This window comes from Hyperoodon ampullatus (assembly GCF_949752795.1).
Source record: "Hyperoodon ampullatus genome assembly, chromosome: 1".
NCBI lineage: Eukaryota > Metazoa > Chordata > Mammalia > Artiodactyla > Ziphiidae > Hyperoodon > Hyperoodon ampullatus.
In genome coordinates, this window is record NC_136914.1 from 193,320,778 (window position 1) to 193,347,143 (window position 26,366).

Here is a 26,366-nt window from a genome sequence, read left to right on the forward strand (position 1 = left end):
ACACAAAGTAGTGTGCACATTGGGACCCAGGGAAAGGAGCAGTGACCCCAGGGGAGACTGAGCCATACCTACCTGCTAGTGTTGGAGGGTCTCCTGCAGAGGTGGGGGGGGCGGGAGCTGTGGCTCACCATGGGGACAAGGAGACTGACAGCAGAAGTTATGGGTAGTACTCCTTGGCGAGAGCCCTCCCAGAATCTGTCATTAGCCCCACCAAAGAGCCCAGGTAGGCTCCAGGGTTCGGTTGCCTCAGGCCAAACAACCAACAGGGAGGGAACCCAGCCCCACCCAAAAACAGTCAAGTGGATTCAAGTTTTACTGAGTTCTGCCCACCAGAGCAACAGTCACCTCTACCCACCACCAGTCCCTCCCATCAAGCCTCCTAGATAGCTTCATCCACCAGAGGGCAGACAGCAGAAGCAAGAAGAACTACAATCCTGCAGCCTGTGGAACAAAAACCACATTCACAGAGAGATAGACAAGATGAAAAGGCAGAGGGCTATGTACCAGATGAAGGAACAAGATAAAACCTGAGAAAAACAACTAAATGAAGTGGACATAGGCAACCTTCCAGAAAAAGAATTCAGAATAATGATAGTGAAGATGATCCAGGACCTTTGAAAAACAATGGAGGCAAAGATCGAGAAAATGCAAGAAATGTTTAACAAAGACCTAGATGAATTAAAGAACAAACAGAGATGAACAATACAATAACTGAAATGAAAACTACACTAGAAGGAATCAGTAGCAGAATAACTGGGGCAGAAGAACGGATAAATGACCTGGAAGACAGAATGGTGGAATTCACTGCTGCAGAACAGAACAAAGAAAAAAGAATGAAAAGAAACGAAGACAGCCCAAAAGACTTCTGGGACATTAAATGCAACAGCATTCTCATTATAGGGGTCCCAGAAGGAGAAGAGAGAGAGAAAGGACCAGAGAAATTATTTGAAGAGATTATAGTTGAAAACTTCCCTAACATGGGAAAGGAAATAGGCACCCAAGTCCAGGAAGTACAGCGAGTCCCATACAGGATAAACCCAAGGAGAAACGCACCGAGACACATAGTAATCAAATTGGCAAAAATTAAAGACCAAGCAAAATTATTGAAAGCAGCAAGGGAAAAATGACAAATAATATACAAGGGAACTCCCATAAGGTTAACAGCTGATTTCTCAGCAGAAACTCTGCAAGGCAAAAGGGAGTGTCATCATATACTTAAAGTGATGAAAGGGAAGAACCTACAACCAAGATTACTCTACCCAGCAAGGATCTAATTCAGATTTGATGGAGAAATCAAAAGCTTTACAGACAAGAAAAGTTAAGAGAATTCAGCACCACAAAACCAGCTCTACAATAAATACTAAAGGAATGTCTCTAAGTGGGAATCACAAGAGAGGAGAAGGATCTACAAAAACAAACCCAAAACAAATAAGAAAATGGTAATAGGAACATACATATCGATAATTGCCTTAAACGTGAATGGATTAAATGCTCCAACCAAAAGACACAGGCTTGCTGAATGGATACAAAAACAAGACCCATCTATATGCTAGCTACAAGAGACCCATTTCAGACCTAGGGACACATACAGACTGAAAGTGAGGAGATGGAAAAAGGTATTCTATGCAAATGGAAATCAAAAGAAAGCTGGAGTAGCTATACTCATATCAGATAAAATAGACTTTAAAATAAAGAACGTTACAAAAGACAAGGAAGGTCACAACATAATGATCAAGGGATTAATCCAAGAAGAAGATATAACAATTAAATATATATGCACCCAACATAGGAGCACCTCAATACATAAGGAAACTGCTAACAGCTATAAAAGAGGAAATCGACAGTAACACAATAATAGTGGGGGACTTTAACACCTCAATTACACCAATGGACAGATCATCCAAAATGAAAATAAATAAGGAAACAGAAGCTTTAAATGACACAACAGACCAGATAGATTTGATTGATATTTATAGGACATTCCACCCCAAAACAGCAGATTACACTTTCTTCTCAAGTGCGCACAGAACATTCTCCAGGATAGATCACATCTTGGGTCACAAATCAAGCCTCAGTAAATTTAAGAACTCTGAAATCATATCATTCTTCTGACCACAGCGCTAGGAGATTAGAAATGAATTACAGGGAAAAGAACGTAAAAAAACACAAACACATGGAGGCTAAACAATACTTTACTAAATAACCAAGAGATCACTAAAGAAATCAAAGAGGAAATCAAAAAATACCTAGAGACAAATGAAAATGAAAACACGATCATCCAAAACCTATGGGAGGCAGCAAAAGCAGTTCTAAGAGGGAAGTTTATAGCTATACAAGCCTACCTCAAGAAACAAGAAAAATCTCAAGTAAACAATCTAACCTTACACCTAAAGGAACTAGAGAAAGAAGAACAAACAAAACCCAAAGTTAGCAGAAGGAAAGAAATCATAAAGATCAGAGCAGAAATGAATGAAATAGAAACAAAGAAAACAATAGCAAAGATGAATAAAACTAAAAGCTGGTTCTTTGAGAAGATAAACAAATTGATAAACCATAAGCCAGACTCATCAAGAAAAAGAGGGAGAGAACACAAATCAGTAAAATTAGAAATGAAAAAGGAGAAGTTACAAGAGACACCGCAGAAATACAAAGTATCCTAAGAGAATACTATAAGTAACTCTACGCCAATAAAATGGACAACCTGGAAGAAATGGACAAATTCATAGAAAGTTATAACCTTCCAAGACTGAACCAGGAAGAAACATAAAATATGAACAGACCAATCACAAGAAATGAAATTGAAACTGTGATTAAAAATCTTCCAACAAACAAAAGTCCAGGACCAGATGGCTTCACAGATGAATTCTATCAAACATTTAGAGAAGAGCTAACACCCATCCTTCTCAAACTCTTCCAAAAAATTGTGGAGGAAGGAACACTCCCAAAGTCATTCTATGAGGCCACCATCACCCTGATACCAAAAACAGACAAAGATACTACAAAAAAAGAAAATTAGAGACCAATATCACAGATGAATGTAGATGCAAAAATCCTCAACAAAATACTAGCAAACAGAATCCAACAACACATTAAAAGGATCGTACACCATGATCAAGTGGGATTTATCCCAGGGATGCAAGGATTCTTCAATATACACAAATCAATAAATGTATTATACATCATATTAACAAACTGAAGAATAAAAACCATATGATCATCTTAATAGATGCAGAGAAAGCTTTTGACAAAATTCAACACCCATTTATAATAAAAACTCTCCAGAAAGTGGGCATAGAGGGAACCTACCTCAACACAATAAAGGCCATATATGACAAACCCAGAGCAAACATCATTCTCAGTGTTGAAAAACTGAAACCATTTCCTCTAAGATCAGGAACAAGACAAGGATGTCCACTCTCACCACTGTTATTCAACATACTTTTGGAAGTCCTAGCCATGGCAATAAGAGAAGAAAAAGAAATAAAAGGAATACAAACTGGAAGTAAAGAAGTAAAACTGTCACTATTTTCAGAAGACATACTATACATAGAGAATCCTAAAAATGTCACCAGAAAACTACTAGAGCTAATCAGTGAATTTGGTAAAGTTGCAGGATACAAAATTAATGCACAGAAATCTCTTGCATCCCTATACACTAATGATGAAAAATCTGAAAGAGAAATTATGGAAACACTCCCATTTACCATTGCAACAAAAAGAATAAAATATCTAGGAATAAACCTACCTAGGGAGACAAAAGACCTGTATGCAGAAAACTATAAGACACTGAGGAAAGAAATTAAAGATGATACCAACAGATGGAAAGATATACCATGTTCTTGGATTGGAAGAATCAATATTGTGAAAATGACTATACTACCCAAGGCAATCTACAGAGTCAATGCAATCCCTATCAAATTACCAATGGCATTTTTTAGGGAACTAGAACAAATTATCTTAAAATTTAGATGGAGACACAAAAGACCCCAAATAACCATAGCAGTCTTGAGGGGAAAAAACGGAGCTGGAGAAATCAGACTCCCTGACTTCAGACTATACTAGAAAGCTACAGTAATCAAGACAATATGGTACTGGCACAAAAACAGAAACATAGATCAATGGAACAAGATAGAAAACCCAGAGATAAACCCACACACCTACAGTCAACTAATCTATGACAAAGGAGGCAAGGATATACAATGGAGAAAAGACAGTCTCTTCAATGAGTGGTGCTGGGAAAACTGGACAGCAACATGTAAAAGAATGAAATTAGAAAACTCCCTAACATCATACACAAAAATAAACTCAAAATGGATTAGAGACCTAAACGTAAGACAGGACACTATAAAACTCTTAGAGGAAAACATAGGAAGAACACACTTTGACATAAATCACAGCAAGATCTTTTTTGATCCACCTTCTGAAGTAATGGAAATGAAAACAAAAATAAACAAATGGGCCCTAATGAAACTTCAAAGCTTTTACACAGCAAAGGAAACCATAAACATGATGAAAGGACAACCCTCAGAATGGGAGAAAGTATTTGCAAATGAATCAACAGACAGAGGATTAATCTCCAAAATATATAAACAGCTCATGCAGCTCAATATTAAAGAAACAAACAATCCAATCCAAATATGGGCAGAAGACCTAAACAGACATTCTCCAAAGAAGACATACAGATGGCCAAGAAGCACATGAAAAACTGCTCAACATCACTAATTATTAGAGAAATGCAATTCAAAACTACAATGAGGTATCACCTCACACCAGTTAGAATGGGCATCATCAGAAAATCTACAAACAACACATGCTGGCGAGTGTGTAGAGAAAAGGGAACTCTCTTGCACTGCTGGTGGGAATGTAAATTGATACAACCACTATGGAGAACAGTATGGAGGTTCCTTAAATAACTAAAAATAGAATTACCATATGATCCAGCAATCCCACCATTGGGCATATACCCAGAGAAAACCATAATTCAAAAAGACACATGCACCCCAATGTTTATTACAGCACTATTTACAATAGCCAGGTCATGGAAGCAACCTAAATGCCCATCAACAGATGAATGGATAAAGAAGTTGTGGTACATATACAATGGAATATTACTCAGCCATAAAAAAGAAACGAAATTGAGTCATTTGTTGAGACGTGGATGGATCTAGAGACTGTCATACAGAGTGAAGTAAGTCAGAAAGAGAAAAACAAATATCGTATATTAACACATGTATGTGGAACTTAGAAAAATGGTACAGATGAACCGGTTTTCAGGGCGGAAGTTGAGACACAGATGTAGAGAAGAAACGTATGGACACCAAGGGGGGAAAACCGTGGTGGGGTGGGGATGGTGGTGTGCTGAATTGGGCGATTGGGATTGACAAGTATACACTGATGTGTATAAAATTGATGACTAATAAGAACCTGCAGTATAAAAAAACAAAGAAACAAACAAAAAACAACTAATACTAAACTTTCTTTAGGTTATTTGTATGGACATATGTTAGTATAAATGTTTCAGACATTACATGAAATTTCTAAAAATCTTATATGTTCTGGTATAATGTTATAAGTCATAATTCTGGTTATTACTTTAAAATGTATATCTCAGAATTAACTAAATTTCCTTGTCAACTGCATTATTATGAACTTTCATCAAATCTTTAACCGTGGTCATTTTTAAGTCTTTTGTCATTTACAGACAGTTCTGGGTGTACTCTGATGCTGTTGCAAATATGTTCCTATAAAAGGGTTTCATTTTCAAGGAATTCATGGAAAAGACTCTGACAAGTACAGGTTTCTGGTAACCGACTATACCACTGAACTGAATGAATAAGCATTTTCAGAACTCTAATGGAAAACTGATGAATTCATAAAAGTGCCAACAAAAGATCAAGATGAAAAAAATTAATTACATGGGACTGAATGAACTGATGAGAATGATTATAATTTTTGTGACTTTCTGTTTGAATAAAAAATAAAATCCCACAAGGACTCAGAGGCAAAAAAATATACAAATCAATTTTCACTGCAAAGTAAAGGAGCTGTTACAGTGGAGGATTCCTGGACTGCATGTCAATATTATGACATAGTATGAGGGTGTTTCGTGTTTGGTAATTGCAATCATTGTTACTTTTGTTGTGGTCATCCATTTACAATGCTTGGTGTCAGTTTGTTTATCTCTTGTAAAAATAAAATACAGTGTGTGTGTGTGGGAAAAAAAAAAGTATGGTTCTCATTTGAATACAACTATTATTTTCTCCCAAATCAGAAAATTGAGAACTGCTAAGAGAACTGATATATTTCAGCTGCTTTGCAGTACAGATTGATAATCCAAAAGACAGTCACTTATTTCTGGCAGGGACAATTAAAGTATGTTTTGTGGGCAATTACATTCATTGAAAACTACCTGTGGTTCTCTGCCTACTTGCCTACCTGTACAATGTGGTCCTGCAAAATAAAAGAGTCAAGATCCAATGCTGTGGGTGCACAATCGAGAAAGCTGCTGCTAGGAGATAATTAACTGAAAGTACAGTGCTTGTTATATTTGTTGTAAATAAAATGTGGAGAATCCATGCTTAAACTGCAGTGAAAACCTACCATCTTTATTATAAGAAATATATATGGGAAAGCTTGGATCATATAATTATAGCACCCTATTCTCTATGGGATTAAGTTCCTAAAATTTTAGGGCAGTAGCCAAGGGACATAAAATATTATCTTTTGTCTGAAATGGAAAACTGAAGTCATGAGACAGCAGCTTAGGGAATAGACCTAACACCTCTCCTCCAAATGCAGACACTCTTAGTCTGAATTTTCTCATCCTCTAATCATTCTCCAGTCACACTCAACCACATGCAGATCCCCAAGCCTGTTGTGAAGTCTCTTCCAGTCTCTGAACATCTTATTCCCTTATGCTCTCTTCTCCTAATCTCCTGGTTAACTCATACTTCATGTTTTATACTGTCACTCTGGGAGAGCTTCCCCGACCTCCTGTCTTGGTTAAGTGCCCCTCCTCCTTTGTGTTCACTTAGTACTTGTCCCTCTGATTGATGAAAGCTTCTCGTCTTCTCTGCCTTTTCTACTGACAACAAGCAAATTGGAGACAAAGGCTCTATTATACTCATAATTGAATCCTCAGAGCCCAGTAGCACAGGGATAGTCACATAGCAGACACTTTGAAAACATCTGTGGAATGGTGACTGACAGGATGGATGAGGCTACTTGGATGGATTTAATCAAAGGATGACTGATTTTTCCTACTTCAGGCTACCATTGCCTAGATCAACACCACAACAAAAATTTACCACATGTAGCTCATAAGTGAATGCCATAGGGGCATTCATAGCCTTCTGGATTTATAGCCATCCAGAAAGCTGGTAGCTCTAGATCATAAATAGGTTCCAATTCTAGTTCAGAGTGTACGTAAAGTTATCGTTATAAACTCTGTGATGGGGAAAAAAAATGTCTTGGCAACCCATTAGTAGTTTTGCTGATGAGAATGAGCAGAGTAAAAAGTGGAAATCTCATTAAACTTGAAAGTATTTTTAGTCAGAGAACATTGACATTAGATTATCAGAAAACCAAATGGAAGGGAATTGTGATGAACAGTAAATATGTTAGTGAAAATGGTCAGTGAGATCATGATTCAAAGAAGTGCCTACTATTTCTACCAAATCACAGTCTGGTTGCCCAGCAACCACTTCATAAGGGAGCTGCACAGACTGATGACATGTTAGATCCCAATCTCAAAAGTGGACTGACAAGCCAAACCTTTAAGTCCTGCAGTCTGACTTGCACTAGCTTTATCACCTTATTAAATTGTGAATGAGTCTCATCTTTTGCCTACACAAAAGATGAGGTCTTTCAAAAGAACACACAAATACCTTGGGTGCTTTGAGATACCTCGGATGTGTTTAGGATAGCTGAATTCATTATGCATACAGATTCAATGATCTGTGCTATCCCAGACTCTTTCCACTGCACTAGTTACAGGCTAGTGATGAGAGGCGATATCTAGGCTAGCCCTCGTACAAAAAGAAGAGTGTGTGTGTTTTCTGTGCCAGTTTTGAGTCTCATCTTCCTTCTGATCTCTTACTTTACTGCTCACTCTCAGAAAGAAGGAAAACAGCAAACCGTAAAGCTAATGTTAATATTTTTGTTTATCAATAGGAGAAAAGAACTGTAATAGAAAATAGACAAAAGGATATCGATGAATCCAAATACAAAATGAACAAATAAATAAATAAAATCAAGTTGACATGTTAGGATTAACATACCATTCTTATATGTACTTGGGTTAACACACTGATTACTTACATGAATTAATTTTATGAGATGCATACTAGTAACATCACCCTCACTTTTTAGGTGAGGAAACTAAAGTATAGAAAAGTGCAAATAACCTGATACAGGTCAAATATCTAGAAAGCGTCAGTTCCTGGATTCAAACCAGGCTGCCTGACTCCAAAGACCACTCTCTCAAAGACTGAAAGTCCTGTCTTTCAAGAATAAATGAAAGAGACAATAAGTATCAAAAAAAAATGCTTGTATCTCTAATAATCAAAGAACTACAAATCAAACCAAACAAACAGCAAGCTGTTACTTACAAATTCAGCTGATTTTGAACAATGACATTCAATGTAGACAGTGCTTGTATAGCATGTAATGTGGGGAATTGCTACTTTACTCCCAACTTTTTGTTTAGTTGCTATCACAGTGAAATGACAAAAAGTTGGGAGTTTAAGAGTGACTCTCCATATTAATCACCTACATGCATACTTTCAGTGAATAATGGGCACTTTTGTAATTATTTTCTTTCATCCTATGTTGTTTGTTCTAATTACATTTCTTGAAATGTAATTTTATGTCCTTTCAATTTACTAAAAAAAATGGGCTTGTAAAAATATTCAGTGTAGGCAAGGAGAAAGTAAAACTGAGACTTTTAGAAACTGCTGATGAGAATATTAATTAGTGTAAACATTCTAGAGTGAAACTAGGCATTATGCAAAGGATTAAAAAGCTTATATTCTTTGACCTAGTCCAAGAAATCTATTCTAAAGAAATAATCAGAATTTTAGGGAATCACAAACATTAAAGAATATTTGCTAAAACATCATTTAGAGTTGTAAATAATTGGAAAGAATCTAATGTCCAAAATTAGGGCACTCTTATGAAGCAATTAAAGAATATCTAAAATCAATCAGAGCATAGAAAAATTCAGTGTAACATAAAGTGAAATTAGCAGAATATAAAGTTGTGTTTATTGAATGACCCCTATATCATATATTCAAACACACATACATGTGTATGTGTACAGACAAAAACACATACACAACTACTTCCCAAAGAGAGAGAGAAGGCAAGGGAGAAAAAGAAGGCTTCTGAAATATACAAATAACTTTCAATATTTATTTTTGGATAATAAAATAGTATATCTTTTATTCTTAACTTTTTTATTTCTAAAACTTTTCATAAAGCTTTATGCTTCTTAATGTAAAGGTATTAAAAATAATGAAAATCTGTACTATCACCTAATAATTCTCTCTGAACCCAAATTAGATCACCAGAAAGCTAATCTAGTCATGAATTATGCTCAGTTGTTAATGTTATACAGTGGCTCAGTATGTTTACCACTCCCATATAACATTTTAATTTAAATAAATGTCTTCAGTGCCTTAAAGCAGAGGTGATAATGTGAAAATTACAGTCTAAAAAAACCTTAGATCAACACTGTGTTTTGTAGTATACTAAGTCCTTTCTCAGAGAATACAAGATTAGTTTGATCCTAAAGCAACATTTGAGTTAGGCAAATTCTAATATAAAAACAGAAGGAAAGGAGCAGACTTCACTGTTAGATTCCTAGGGCAGTGGGATGTCTGGTCTTTCACCTTCTCTAAACCCAGCACTGAACTAAACCGAGGAGAAGTTCTACCTGGCCAGGATCACATAGTTGATCAGTAGTGGGATCACGGCCCAGATCTAGGACCAAGCGCCTTTGATCCTAAATCTGGTATACTTTCCACTAAACCATCAGAATAATCATATGGTCATTTTGTGAGGAACACAGCAGGAAGAGGGAGAATTTCCATTTTTCTGAGCTCCCAGGCAGATGTAGAAAACCAGCATGGAGCATATAGACTTTTGAGCAGACTAAACCTGAGATTAATTCATAACCAGGTGTTTGCTACCTGATCTTCGCAAGTCACTGAACTTGTCTAATTCTTGGTCTTTTCGTCTGTAGAACAAGAATAGTAATGCCCACATCTGCAAGGCTGTTATGAAGATGAAATAAGATATGTAATATGCGCATGGTGTCACATGACCTTGGGTACAACACCTACTGCTTGTGCCTGCAACCCACCTCCTCACTGCCTTGCCCCACTCATGCACGGGCGCAGCCTTGGTTTGAGCCTGAGCATCTTCCTTTCCTACTCGAGAAAACACAGAGTTGAGCACCATCCTAGCAATATAGAACACAATGGGTTTTAATCTTTAAAAAGCCCACTTTCCCTAGATATTTTCTTATAGCTCGGTACATTTGCTAAAGAGAGTGATCAGACTAATATACACCATCAAATCTCTTCTGATGCTAAAAATAAGAAGCTACTTGGATAATGTAGCACTCAGTCCTGTGTTCAGCTTAGAGAATGTTAACTGAGTAAAACGCGGTGTTGACTGCAGGTGACCAGGGACTTCTTAAATCTTGCATTTTTGTTATTTTCTTTTTAAACATGGAAAATCTGGATTGAAGATAGGCAATGGGAAAATGCACATACATTTTATCTTGTGACTCAGAGGGCTTTTTACTAAGCCTAAAAGCTTTTGGCTAAAGTGCAAAAACACTAGAGACTCATTTTGAATAGCAAGAGAAATTGAAAGGATTTCAACTCATCTGCAGTTCCAGTAGCTGGCAGGAGGTACTTTTTTTTTAACTGATTTTTCAAAAACATTGAAGTCATCAAGCTTGTAGATTTTAACCTTTCCAACTGAGTATTAGCAACCTTCTTAAAGAATGAGATTTGTGAAAAATCCTAAGTTATTTAGTCTCTCACTTTGGAAGTGGGGAGTCTGGAGACATTGATAGTAATCCTAATGGAATGAAGGTTCCCAAATGAATTTTTGATATAAGGCCAATTCTTAACTGCTTACATGAATATAGCAGAGAAGCCAAGGAAAGGCCTCATTTGAATAGCCCCCTGCCACAAAACCCTTGCCAGCAAGTTCCAAAATCAGGCTTTTTTGCTTTCCTCTCCTTTGCCCACATCTGCTAACCTTATAGTGGGAATGCTTGAATAAAATGTCCATTAATTGCAAGGAGAGTCCAGGGAGTGATCCATATATCAAAGGAACCAGTCTTGCAATAGACTGCCACTAAATCAGGGTACCTGAAGGCAGCATGACTGGGTGAAGCCCTTTGGTGCTCCCACCATTTTTCCTTCAAAGGTAAAAGATTCTAAATTATAAGATGAAATGCAATGAAGCCCAATAAAACACTCATTTTACGCTTCATGATTATTTTCCCTTTCTTTGGAGATACCTAATATTCAATTATGAACAAATACTTCTGCTCATTCATTTTGAGGTTACAATTGTTTTACTGTTCCCTGAGCATAAACTTTGCCTACCATTTAGATCATCAAGCACTGAATAATTATTTCTCCAAAAATCCAGTAGTACTAAACCATTTGTGTTTAGAGAAAATTTTTTTTTTATAATTTATAAACAATTAGCTATTGTTTTACTTGCTCTACTGTGATTTTTGTTCACTCAATTGGAGCATTGAATAATATTGCTATAAAATTACAATAAACATTTCATATAAAAGCTATAAAATATAGAATATTACATTATAGGTTTTTATGAGGTATTAGCCCTGTGTATATGTGTCCATATTCCCTGAAGGCAGAGAAGTTGTTTCTTTCTTTCTGGTAGCTTCTGTGCCTACAACAGTGCTTGGCACACAGCAGGCACTAAATCAATGTCTGATAAGTGACGTGACAGATTCCAAGGGCTCTGAAATGATTTTCTCATGTTGGTATTACTGGTTATGTCTCTCATATAATGAGAAGGGAAGTTTTAAGGAGTTCCATGAGTATCCAAGGTCAATCAGCGGCAGACAGAAGCACATCTTAGATGACTTTTCTGATGTCCTGAGAGTGACCTTTCCATGACACTATCTTATTTCCCAGCAATCACCTGTCAACTTCATGGTGGCAGAGTTAAATACCTACAGTGGCTGCAAACAATGTAATGAGTCTCAGAGATGTGTCTATGTTGGAGATAACTATAAAAGAGCTGCTTCCTGTAAACTTAGCTACCCAGATTAGTTACACTCTCTCATGAATATGGATATAAACATTTGGTTGTCAGATCAAATATTGCTAATTCCCCCAGACAGAAGAATCACTTTTTTGGTCTAGGAGAAAACTCTCTCCCCTTCCCACTTCTCTTGGCCCTTCACCAGTTTCCTCAAATCTTGCGCTCTTCAATGAGTCTAAGGATTTGAGGTGGAGGGAGATGGAAGGGAAGCCAGGATTTATTTCAAGCTACTTCTGTTTCCTACAACTCATATCTCCCCTAAGGCAGTAAAGCACAGTCATAAATGAGGGGAAGACAAAATTCCAGGGGGTGACATGAGAATGCAGGAAGAAAAATAAAATTTATATCTCAGAACATTACCCAGCCATAAATATATATAAAGTATATTTACAAATCAGGAACAAATATAATTACTACAGCAAGAACACAAATAGAAAATTTACAAAATTAAGAAATAATATAAAATATGTCCCATTTCTATTTTCAAAATGATCAACTTTACTAGTAATTAAATACAAATTGAGGATACATCTCAAGATTATCATCCTAGGTGAACTCAGAAAGACACCAGATGATACCACTTTATGTGGAATCTAAAATGTGACACAAATGAACTATCTATGAAAAGACTCACAGAGAATAGACATGTGGTTGCCAAGGGGAAGTGGGTGGGGGAGGGATGGACTGGGAGTTTGGGGTTAGTAGATGCAAACTATTACATATAGAATGGATAAAAAATAAGGTCCTACTGTATAGCACAGGGAACTCTGTTCAGTAACCTGAGATAAACAATAATGGAAAATATAAAAAACAGTGTATATATATATGTATAACTAAGTTGCTTTGCTGTACAGCAGAAATTAATACAACATTGTAAATCAACTATACTTCAATAAAACAACAACAAATTGAATCTTTTTAAAACTCTTATACTTGTAAAGATTAAAAAGTTTGATAATGACCTGCATTGGAGAGAGTACAAGGACATTCCTGTTAGAAGACTTCTCAAGGAAATATTAAAAATATTTTTGAAAAGTCTTCAAAATTTGCAGTTCTTTTGACCCAGAAATTCCATTTCTATAACTTTATCTATTGAAAATAATCATGCAAACTGACAAAGGTGGTTGTATAGAGATGTTCATTACAACAATCTGAATGCCCAATAACAGGAAATCGGTTTTAAATATGGACCATACCTTGCAACGGCATCTTCTGCAACTGTTAGAAGTGATGCTAAGTTAAAACAGAGGTTGATAAAATAGTATTGAATTCTACTCTGTGTGTGTTTATTCATATAGAAAGTCTGAAGAGCCATATTATCTGAATGATGGTTATTTCTTTTTCTTTTTTTAATAACTTTATATATATATATATTTTGGCTGAGTTGGGTCTTCATTGCTGCGTGCTGGCTTCTCATTGTGGAGCACAGGCTCTAGGCGCACAGGCTTCAGTAGTTGTAGTTTGTGGGCTGTAGAGCACAGGCTCAGTAGTTGTGATGCACGGGCTTAGTTGCCTCGCAGCATAAGGACCAGGATTTGAACCCATGTCCCCCACTTTGGCAGGCAGATTCTTAACCACTGCGCCACCAGGGAAGTCCCTGAATGGTACTTATTTCTTGAAACTCCTTTTAGAGATTTTCTTCTCCTCTTTTATAATTTGGTCATATTTTCTGTGATTTTTGAATATATGTTCCTTTTATAATTAGATGCACATTCAACATTACGGTCATTTTCATTCTGGAAAGACGTGGAAGAAAGGAGGCTGGGAAGAGGATGGAGAAGAATCTGTAGCGACATCCCCTAACTCAAAGATTTGGCAGCAAAGAGTGCTAATGCAGAAAAAGTAACAAGATCAGAATAAAAGACAAAATCCTCAAAAGGACTTTGTCCTTTAATTCTCCTGAAGTTCTTCTCTATGCCTACGGTCTATTGGCCAGATGGTAAAATATTGTACTGTATCACTTCCACCTCAGATACACTCTTATCATTCAGCTGTTTTTCCTTCTTCAGCAGTTCCTCCAGGAGCCCAACCTCAGCTCCCCTTATGAATTTAAGTTCATAATTCCCAGAATTGCATATTATTTCTGTCCATGTCCTTTGCTCAGGATTTATACCTCTCTTACCTGTCAAAATGAGTGCATCCTGATGTCTGCTAAATACCAACTGATGCTAATGAGATAAGACACTAACTATGACTTGGTAGAAATTTTTTCACAAACACTTTGTTATAAGGGTACATGTTAGGTGCTTGGGGAAAAATAAAGAAATAGCAAGCCTGGCTCTTATACCCAACTTTGGGAGACAATAAATAAGAACAACTAATTAATACCAGAGTTTTAAAAACTAACAACAATGTGAGCTACATCACAGAGCAATATGTGTTTAAGGGATCAGTGGTGTCAGATGAGTTGGAGATCATAAGACCTGAGTTTGAGACCCATATCTGCCACTTTCTTGCTCAGTTAAGTTTTCTTAACTCCTAAGGGTCTGAGTTTCTTTGTCAATATGTTAGATACTATAACTGTAATAGCTTCTTCACAAGATTTAAAGAGAGCACATATTTGTAAACATTGCATTCATGGATGTACAGCCATGGATGTTGCCCTTCAAACTCATTTACATTATCATACCCTATGTGATAGGCTGCCTGGTCTACCTCCATGTTAGGCCAACTCTGTTCACTTTTCCCTGCCTTTCAGAGACAATCTGCATTAAAACCAGGCAGGAGCAAGGCACTTGAGTCACAGAAGCAACCACACATCTGGACTATCACATCTAGTTAGATACCATCGCTGGGTCCTGGACCCTGGGAGATACTAGTCATTTCTCTGATCAATAAAAAATATCAGACTAAATAATTCAGTTGAGTGATATCAGACTAGATATTTCAGTTCAGGCAAACACTATGTGAACTTTATTTTTCCCATGGTCTCTCAGTGCCAAGAACTTGCCAGAAGTCATAGAGAAGTCATAGAGAAGGTAAAGAAGCATAATCCCTAGTTTATTTCTGCCTCAATTTAGATCAATAATTTTCAGACCAAAAGAAAGATTTGAAGTTATTTTGAGGGTATGGGTCCTATCTTGTACTTTCCCACTTAATTTAACTTTGGCTTCAAGAAGACTCAGAAATCCCAAACATAAAATATTAGAAGAAGCTCTGATTCCTTTGAAAATGGCATATCTCTCAAATAGTTGAAGTGATGGTAGATCCACTGTCTTTCCCCCACCTTTACTGAGGTATAATTGACAAATAAAAATTGTCTGTGTTTAGGATGATGATTTTATATAAGTATACACTATGAAATAATTACCATAATCAAGCTAATTAACACCTCCATCACCTTACATTTGTGTCTGTGTGTGTGTGTGTGTGTGTGTGCATGTTAATAAGAACACTTAAGAACTATTGTCTTAGCAAATCAGGTGTATAACAGAGTATTGTCTACTATAATCATCATGCTGGACATTAGATTCCCAGAATTTATTCATTGTATAATTCAAAGTTTGTACCCTTGAATTTGAGAGAACATGGAGAATGGGGGCATTGCCAGATAGGTAGAGACTGGCAAATAATACTTGAAAGAGGAAAAAAAAGGCAAAATGCTGTAAATTACAGATTTTATAAGCTTGTAATATTCATAGCAGAATCCTGAAATTGCTTATGTAGTAGGTGATTTATGAGCCTTTAGTGTATAATCTTATGATCATTGACTTACTAAAATTAAGTCACATTGTGAATGTGGATGAGCTTGTAGACTTATTTTATGTAAGTCTATTAGAATGAGCAATAATGCTTTCTATGTATTTAATATTTGCTGATTTCCAAGGCACTTTCACAATGTTTCTTGAAATCTCATAACAGCCCCATAGGCTAGAAATGATATTTTGTTCCAATTTGTATTAAGGTCATACAGGATTTGGGCCTTGGCTTTTAAATTAGGATAAATCACAAACCAACAGTCAGTGAAAAATAAGAATTAGTCCTCACAGCTCCAGTCCTATGAATTTTCTTGGCCCTCTTCCCTTTTTTTGTTTAACCTCACTCGATTCCAATGAAAGCTGGCTCTGAATGTCCTCGGCTTCGTTCCCCACTTCTGCTTCCTTAAAGGTGGAGTAGACATTTTTTCCTAGTCCTCCAACTAAGTACAGCTAAAAATGATTGACCTTATATGTAAAACAAATGTAAGAAGACTCTGAATAGTAAAGTAAAGAAGGCAAACTGGCTAAGGGCTTAAGGAGTGACATAGTTTTGAGTTCCCCAGGGTTTTCTTTTTGACTCACATATCCCAAACCGGATGCTAGAGAAGCCAGTAACCAGGAAATGGCACTGGGAAGATACAAAAAAAGCCCCAAGGAAATAAGAGTCCTGGTCCTTTCTAGTCAAAGGAGCAGGAAAGGAACAGCTTACCAAGATATAAAATTTTTAGCCAGTAAGTGTTGTAGCCCAGTCAAACACTACAGAAAAAAACAGTAGATCTCTCATCAGAAACTGTAGAGGCCAGAAGTAGCACAGGATTATACAAGTGCTGAAAGAAAAGAACTGTCAATCCAGAATTCTATAACCAGTGAAAATATCCTTCACAAATGAAGGGAAAAATCAAGATATTCTCAGATGAAGGAAAAATAAGAGAATTTGTCACCAGCAGATCTACCCTAAAAAGAATGGTTAAGAAAATTCTCTAAACAGAAAGAAATAATAAAATAAGGAATTGCAGAACATCAGGAAGGAGGAAAGAACAATGAATAGAACAAAAATATAGGAAAATAATAATAGACTTCCTTCTCTTGAGTTTTCTCAATTATGTTTGTTGGTTGAAGCAGAATTAATATCACTAGTAAGTGGTTCTCAATGTATAGATAAGAAATATTTAAGATAATTATTTTACAACTGTGAAGAGTAAATGGATGTAAAGGGGGGGAGATTTTTACACATCATTCAAACTGGTAAAAGGTTAACACCAGTAGACTGTGGTAAGTTATGTGTGTGTAACTTAATACCTAGATCAAATACTAAAAAAGCTATACAGATACACTCAAAAACACTTCAAATAAATCAAATTGGAATCTAAAAATGGTCAAATAAACAACAGTGAAGAAGAAAAAGAGAAGAGAAATATAAAAAGGAGAGAGCCTACCAAAAAGATGGCATTTCTAAAACATCAAAAATTACATTAAAAGTAATGGTCTAAATATACCAATTAAAAAATAAAGATTGGCAGTTGGTTAAAAAGGACAACTACAACTACAAGAGAAAACATGGCCTAACTATATGCTTTCTATGAGAAACTCACCTTAAATATAAAAATATAGAGAGGCTGAAATTTTAAAAGATGGAAAGATATACCTTGCAAACACTAGTTTAAAAAAAAAAGCAGGGATAGTTATATTAATATCAGACAAAAGGAAAGAAATTTACCAAGGACAGAGAGGGATATTATATAATGATGAAAGGATAAATTCACTAAGAAGACACAGTAATCCTAAATTTGTATGCACCAAATAAGAGATATTCAAAACATGTAAAGTAAAAACTGATAGAACTAAAAGAAAAAAGAGAGAAATCCATAGATACAGCTGCAGACCCCAACATCCTTCTGTCAACTAGTGATGAAAAAACCAGACAGAAAATCATCAGAGGTATAGAAAAAACTCAGTAACATCATCAACCTATAGGAGCTAATCAACATTTATAGAATGCTTCATGCAACAAGAGCAGATCATATAGGCACACCTTGGAGATATAATGGGGTCAATTTCAGACCACTGCAAAAAAAAATGCATATTGCAATAAACCAAGTCACACAAAATTTTGTTTTCCCAGTGCATATAAAAATTATGTTTACTCTATCTTGTGGTCTATTAAGTGTGCAATAGCATTATGTTTTAAAAAAACAATGTACATACCTTCATTTAAAAATATTTTATTGCTAAAAAATGCTAGCCATAACCATAGCTTTCAGTGAGTTGTAGTAGTAACATCAAAGATCACTGATCTCAGATCACCTTAACAAATACAGTAATGAAAAGTATGAAACATTGCGAGAATTACTAAAATGTGACACAGAGACACAGAGTGAGCAAATGCTGTTGGAATGTGCCAAAAGACTTGCTCAATGCAGGATTGCCACAAACCTTTCATTTGTAGAAAATGCAATATCTGTAATGGACAATAAAGTGAAGTGTGCTTAAGCAAGGTATGTCAAACTTTCTATTCAAGTGCTCAGGAAACATATTCCAAGATAGACCATATCCTGAGCCATAAAACAAACCACAACAAATTTAAAAGAATTAAAATCATACTGAGTGTGTTCTGACCACAGTGGAATCAAAGTAAAATGCAATAACTGAAAGATAACCAGAAAATCTCCAATTATTCCAGCATCTGGAAATAAAACAACACTTCTAAATAATGGGTCAAAGAGGAAGTCTTAAGATATCTGTATAAACACACAATGAAAATGAGAATACAACATATCAAAATTTGTGGGACAGCTAAAACAATACTCAGACAGAAAATTATGGCAATAAATGCTTATATTAGAAAAAAAGTAAAAGTCTCAAATCAATATTCTAAGCTCCTAACTCAAGAAATTAGAAAAAAAAGAACAGAATAAACCCAACACAAGAAAAAGGAATGAAATAAAGAGAAGAATGGAAATAAATACAAACGGAAATAGAAAAACAGAGAAAATTAATGGGATGGAGGGGAAGGTGGTTCTTTGAAAAGAAGAACAAAATCAATCAGCCTCTAGTAATACTGGCAAAGAAAAAAAGAGTAAAGAAACAAACTACTAGTCTCAGGAATGAAACAGGCTATATCACTACAGACCCTATAGACATGAAAAGGATAATAAGGGAATACCATGAATAACTCTACACAGATAAATTTGACAATTAGATGAAATGTACCAATTTCTCAAAGAGTATAAACTGTTCACAACTATGAAATTCATATGAAATATATAACACTAAAAATATATTACACAGATCATCTGAATTTGTAATTTGAAACTTCCTCCAGAAAAGAAATCTCCAGAGGCAGATGGTTTTGCTGAAGAATTCGACCACAAGTTTAAAGAGGAATTATGCTGATTCTATGAAATTCTTCCAAAAAATTAGAGAAAAGGGGATACTTTCTAACTTCTTCCATGAAATAGGCATTCCCCTGGCATTAAACAAGACAAAGAACAGAAAAAGAAAACCACAGAGTAATATCCTAAATGGACATAGATGCACAATTTGTTACAAGATATTAGCAAATAGAGTTCAGTAATATATAAAAAATGATCAAATGGGGTTTAGAATATGGAAGCAAGTCTCATTCAATATTTGAAAATCAATCAATATAATCCTCCATATTAACAGGCTAAAAACAAAAAAATCACATGATCATATTAACTGATACAGAAAAAGTATTTGATAAAATTCAACACCTGGTCATGATAAAAACCCTCAGAAATCCAGGAATAGGAGGTAACACCTCAACTTGATAAATAACAGAAAAAGCTTCAGGTTATTACCTTTGCTTCTTCTGATTAACCTGCTACAGGGTTAATAACAGGGTTCCAATGACACCCTCCTTAAACTCAGACACCAGTCACAAGTTCAGGTTGTCACCTGTACTTCTGAGTGACTGGCTATGAATCAGAAGTTTGATAAACTTGCTAGAATGGCTTACAGAACTCAGAGAAACATTTTACTTACTAGATCACTGGTTTACCATAAAAGAATATAACTCAGGAACAGCCAGATGGAAGAGTTACATAGGGGAAGGGTGCAGAGATTCCATGCTCTCTCCTAGTGCACCACTCCCCCTAGTCTCCATATGTTCACCAACCTGGAAGCTCTCCAAATCCTGTCCTCTTGGGTTTTTAATGGGAGCTTCATTACATGGTCATGATTGATTAAATCATTGGTCATTTGTGATTGACTCAACCTCCAATCCCTCTCCTCTCCCAGGAAATTGGTGACAGCCTCTCATTTAAGAGAGAGATGTTAAAAAGCTGACTGGATGAAAGAATTGATGAATTGGCAAGCCACATTATGAATGAGGAGCACTGGATCCAGCAGTTTTGTTGGATGTAGTTCCTGCATCTCCCAAGGGTTAGCACCTTTGCTCTCAGTTTGGTCGGTTTCTCCAAAGATACATCTTAGTCTTTTGCCCTGAGGTCAGAAGCTTGGCTGCTAGTGTTCTGGGAGTCCAATGAGGCCTGGGTGTGGGGACAGGGTATCTCACCTTTCAGTATGGTTTTCATTTAATCCCCTTGTTTTGATATGGTGCCTCACTTTCACCCTGCACTCCCAACTGTATCTGCTGTTCGCAATAACATAGTGTGTAGCATTTCCACAAAGTAAACACAATTTTCCCCCCAGTGGAGATGGGGAGGCTGTCTTGGGGTGGAGGGAGAACTTCTAAATAAATGGATAAACTCTTAGAAACATACAACATACTAAGACTGAATCATGAAGAAATAGAAAACCTTAACAGACCAATAACAAACAAGGAGTTTGAATCAGTAATCAAACATCTCCCAACAAAGCAAAGTCTAGGACCAGATGGTTTCACTGGTGAATTCTTCTAAACGCTTAAAGAATTAATGCCATTCCTTCTCAAATGCTTTCAAAAGTTGAAGAAAAGAGAATACTTCCAAACTCATTTTACAAGGTCACCATTACCTTGATACCAAAGCCAGAAAAAGACTTTACAAGTAAAGAAAACTGCAGATCACAATCCCTGATGAACATAGACACAAAACTCCTCAACAAAATACGAGCAAAGTGAATTCAACCACATATTAAAATGATCATAAGAAAACATGTACATTGCATCAGGGTGTGGCAAATCAACAACCCTGAAGATAATTTCCAGTTTTTTTTAAATTTATAAATCCAAGCAAACTGTGAATTCTACTTCTTGAATACATTAACTGAAGAATTTTTTAAATGTTCAGCACATTTTACAGTAGAGAATACTCAATAGATGCTGGGACATAAATGAGAAAACAAAAATATACAGACCTTTTAATAGAGTGAGAAGACATTTTTACAGCTTTTCACAGATAAGGAAACAAGCAGCCCCAGAGCTCTGACTCACCTCCATTGAGACAGCTGGTTACTGGCTGAGCTGAAGCTAAAGCATGTGCTTCTTAGCTCGTATTCTAAACTTCTTTCCATTCTACCACTTTGAGCCTACAAAAATTGAGAAAAGTAACAGAAGACCATACTAGTAAACCAAATCCAACAATGCAATAAAAGGATCATACACCATGAACAAGTGGGATGTATCCCAGGGATACAAGTTTTCTTCAATATATGTAACTTAATCAATGTGATACATCACATTAACAAACTAAAAAATAAAAACCATATGATCACACTATACTACAAAGCTACAGTAATCAAGACAGTATGGCACTGGCACAAAAACAGAAATATAGATCAATAGAACAGGATAGAAAGCCCAGAGATAAACCCATGCACATACGGTCATCTTATCTTTGATAAAGGAGGCAAGAATATACAGTGGAGAAAAGACAGCCTCTTCAATAAGTGGTGCTTGGAAAACTGGACAGATACATGTAAAAGTATGAAATTAGAACACTCCCTAACACCATACACAAAAATAAACTCAAAATGGATTAAAGACCTAAATGTAAGGCCAGACACTATCAAACTCTTAGAGGAAAACATAGGCAGAACACTCTATGACATAAATCACAGTAAGATCCTCTTTGACCCACCTCCTAGAGAAATGGAAATAAAAACAAAAATAAACAAATGGGACCTAATGAAACTTAAAAGCTTTTGCACAGCAAAGGAAACCATAAAGAAGACCAAAAGACAACCCTCAGAATGGGAAAAATATTTGCAAATGAAGCAACTGACAAAGGATTAATCTCCAAAATTTACAAGCAGTTCATGAAGCTCAATAACAAAAAAACCAAACAACCCAAACCAAAAATGGGCAGAAGACCTTAATAGACATTTCTCCAAAGAAGATATACAGATTGCCAACAAACACATGAAATAATGCTCAACATCATTAATCATTAGAGAAATGCAAATCAAAACTACAATGAGATATCATCTCACACTGATCAGAATGGCCATCATCAAAAATCTAGAAAAAATAAATGCTGGAGAGGGTGTGGAGAAAAGGGAACACTCTTGCACTGTTGGTGGGAATGTAAAGTGATACAGCCACTATGGAGAACAGGATGGAAGTTCCTTAAAAAACTAAAAATAGGGCTTCCCTGGTGGCGCAGTGGTTGAGAGTCCGCCTGCCGATGCAGGGGACACGGGTTCGTGCCCCAGTCTGGGAAGATCCCACATGCCACAGAGCCACTGGGCCCGTGAGCCATGGCTGCTGAGCCTGCGCGTCCGGAGCCTGTGCTCCACAGGGGGAGAGGCCACAACAGTGAGAGGCCCGCCTACCGCAAAAAAAAAAAAAACAACTAAAAATAGAACTACCATATGACCCAGCAATCCCACTACTGGGCTATACCCCGAGAAAACCATAATTGAAAAAGAGTCATGTACCAAAATGTTCATTGCAGCTCTATTTACAATAGCCAGGACATGGAAGCAACCTAAGTGTCTATCATCAGATGAATGGATAAAGAATATGTGGCACATATATACAATGGAATATTACTCAGCCATAAAATGAAACGAAATTGAGTTATTTGTAGTGAGGTGGATGGACTTAGAGTCTGGCATACAGAGAGAAGTAAGTCAGAAAGAGAAAAACAAATACCGTATGCTAACACATATATATGGAATCCAAGAAAAAAAAAAACAGGTTGTGAAGAACCTAGGGGTAAGATGGGAATAAAGACACAGACCTACTAGAGAATGGACTTGAGGATATGGGGAGGGGGAAGGGTAAGCTGTGACAAAGAGAGAGAGTGGCATGGACATATATACACTACCAAATGTAAAACAGATAGCTAGTGGGAAGCAGCCACATAGCACAGGGAGATCAGCTTGGTGGTTTGTGACCACCTAGAGGGGTGGGATAGGGAGGGTGGGGAGGGAGGGAGATGCAAGAGGGAAGAGATATGGGAACATATGTATATGTGTAACTGACTCACTTTGTTATAAAGCAGAAACTAACACACCATTGTAAAGCAATTATACTCCAGTAAAGATGTTAACAAACAAATAAACCATATGATCAACTCAATAGATATAGAAAAAGCTTTTGACAAAACTCAACACCCATTTATGATAAAAACTTTCCAGAAAGTGGGCATAGAGGGTACCTACCTCTACATAATAAAGGCCATGTATGACAAACCCACAGCAAACATCATTCTCAATGGTGAAAAATGGAAAGCATTTCCTCTAAGCTCAGGAACAAGACAAGGATGTCCACTCTCACCACTTTTATTCAACATAGTTTTGGAAGTCCTAGCCATGGCAATCAGAGAAGAAAAAGAAATAAAAGGAATCCAAATTTGAAAAGAAGAACTAAAACTGTCACTGTTTGTGGATGATATGATACTGTACACAGAAAAATCCTAAAGATACTACCAGAAAACTACTAGAGCTCAATGAATCTGGTAAAGTTGCAGGATACAAAATTAATACATAGAATTTTCTTGAATTCCTATACACTAACAACAAAAGATCAGAAAGAGAAATTAAGGAAACAATCCCATTTACCATCCCATCAAAAAGAATAAAATACCTAGGAATAAACCTACCTAGGGAGGCAAAAGACCTGTAGTCAGAAAACTATAAGATACTCATGAAAGAAATCAAAGATGACACAAATAAATGGAGAGACATACTGTGTTCTTAGATTGGAAGAATCAATATTGTCAAAATGACTATATTACCCAAAGCAGTCTACAGATTCAGTGCAATCTCTTTCAAATTACCAATGGCATTTTTCACAGAATTAGAACACAAATTTTATAATTTGTATGGAGACACAAAAGACCCCAAATATCCAAAGCAATCTTAAGAAAAACAGAGCTGGAGAATCAGGCTCCCTGACTTCACTATACTACAAAGCTACAGTCATCAAAACAGTATGGTACTGGCACAAAAACAGAAATATAGATCAAGGAACAGAATACAAAGTCCAGAGATAAACCGAAGCACCTATGGTCACCTAACATATGACAAAGGAGGGAAGAATATACAACGGAAAAAAGACAGTCTCTTCAATAAGTGGTGTTGGGAAAACTGGACAGCTATATGTAAAAGAATGAAATTAGAATGCTCCCTAACACCATACACAAAAATAAACTCAAAATGGATTAAAGACCTAGATGTAAGAACAGACACTATAAAACCTTTAGAGGAAAACAGGCAGAACACTCTCTGACATAAATCGCAGCAAGATCTTTTTTGATCCACCTCCTGGAGTAATGAAAATTAAAAAAAAATAAATGGGACATAATTAAACTTAAAAGCTTTTGCACAGCAAAGGAAACCATAAACAAAATGAAAAAACAACCCACAGAATGTGAGAAAATATTTGCAAACAAAGTGAACTACAGGGGATTAATCTCCAAAATATACAAACAGCTCATGCAGCTCAATATCAAAACACAAACAACCCAATCAAAAAATGGGCAGAAGACCTAAATAGACATTTCTCCAGAGAAGGTATACAGATGGCCAAAAAGCACATGAAAAGATGCTCAACATCACTAATTATTAGAAAAATGCAAATCAAAACTGTAATGAGGTATCACCTCACACCAGTCAGAATGGCCATCATCAAAAAAAATCTACAAACAACAAATGCTGGAGAGGGTGTGGAAAAAGGGGAACTCTCTTGCACTGTTGGTGGTAATGTAAATTGATACAGCCATGATAGAGAACAGTATGGAGGTTCCTTAAAAACCTAAAATAAAACTACCATATGACCCAGCAACCCCACTCCTGGGCATATATCCAAAGAAAACCATAATATGAAAAGATACATGCACCGCAATGTTCATTGCAGCACTATTTACAATAGCCTAGACATGGAAGCAACCTAAATGTCCATCAACAGAGGAATGGATAAAGAAGATTTGGTACATATATACAATGGAATATTACTTAGCCATAAAAAAGAATGAAATAATGCCATTTGTAGCAACATGGATGGACCTAGAGATTGTCATATTGAGTGAAGTAAGTCAGACAGAGAAAGGCACATATTATATGATATCACTTAAATGTGGAATCTAAAAAATATGGTACAAATGAACTTATTTACAAAACAGAAATAGAGTCACGGATGTAGAAAACAAACTTATGGTTACCAGGAGGGAAAGTGGGGGCAGGTAGGGATAAATAGGGAGATTAGGATTGACACATACACATTACTATATATAAAATAGCTAACTAATAAGAACCTACTATATAGCACAGGGAACTCTTCTCAATACTCTAATAACCTAAGTTGGAAAAAAATCTAAGAAAGAGTGGATATATACATGTATAACTGATTCGCTTTGTTGTACAGTACAAGATAAGAGAACATTGTAAATCAACTATACTCCAATTTTAGTATATGTGCTGCTGAAGCGAGCACTCAACTATACTCCAAAATAAAAAAATATAGAAACACAGAATATAGATATGCCCTCGATGGTATTCTTTTTTTTTAAGTGCTCTTAACATATTTTTTTAATAAATGTATTTATTTTTATTTTTGGCTGCGTTGGGTCTTCGCTGCTGTGCGCAGGCTTTCTCTGGTTGCAGCGAGCAGGGGCTACTCTTCGTTGCAGTGCACGGGCTTCTCATTGAGGTGGCTTCTCTTGTTGGGGAGCACGGGCTTTAGGCACACGGGCTTCAGTAGTTGTGGCATGTGGACTCAGTAGTTGTGGTGCATGGGCTTTGTTGCTCTGCAGCTCATGGGGGTCTTCCCCGACCATGGCTCAAACCCGTGTCCCCTGCATTGGCAGGAGGATTCTTAACCACTGCACCACCAGGGAAGCCCCTAGACGTTATTCTATAAACTAAAAATCAAGGCTTTCTTCAAGATACGCCCAGAACTAGTCCAAGTACACTGCCTGAGAGACGTGACTAGAAAGGAAG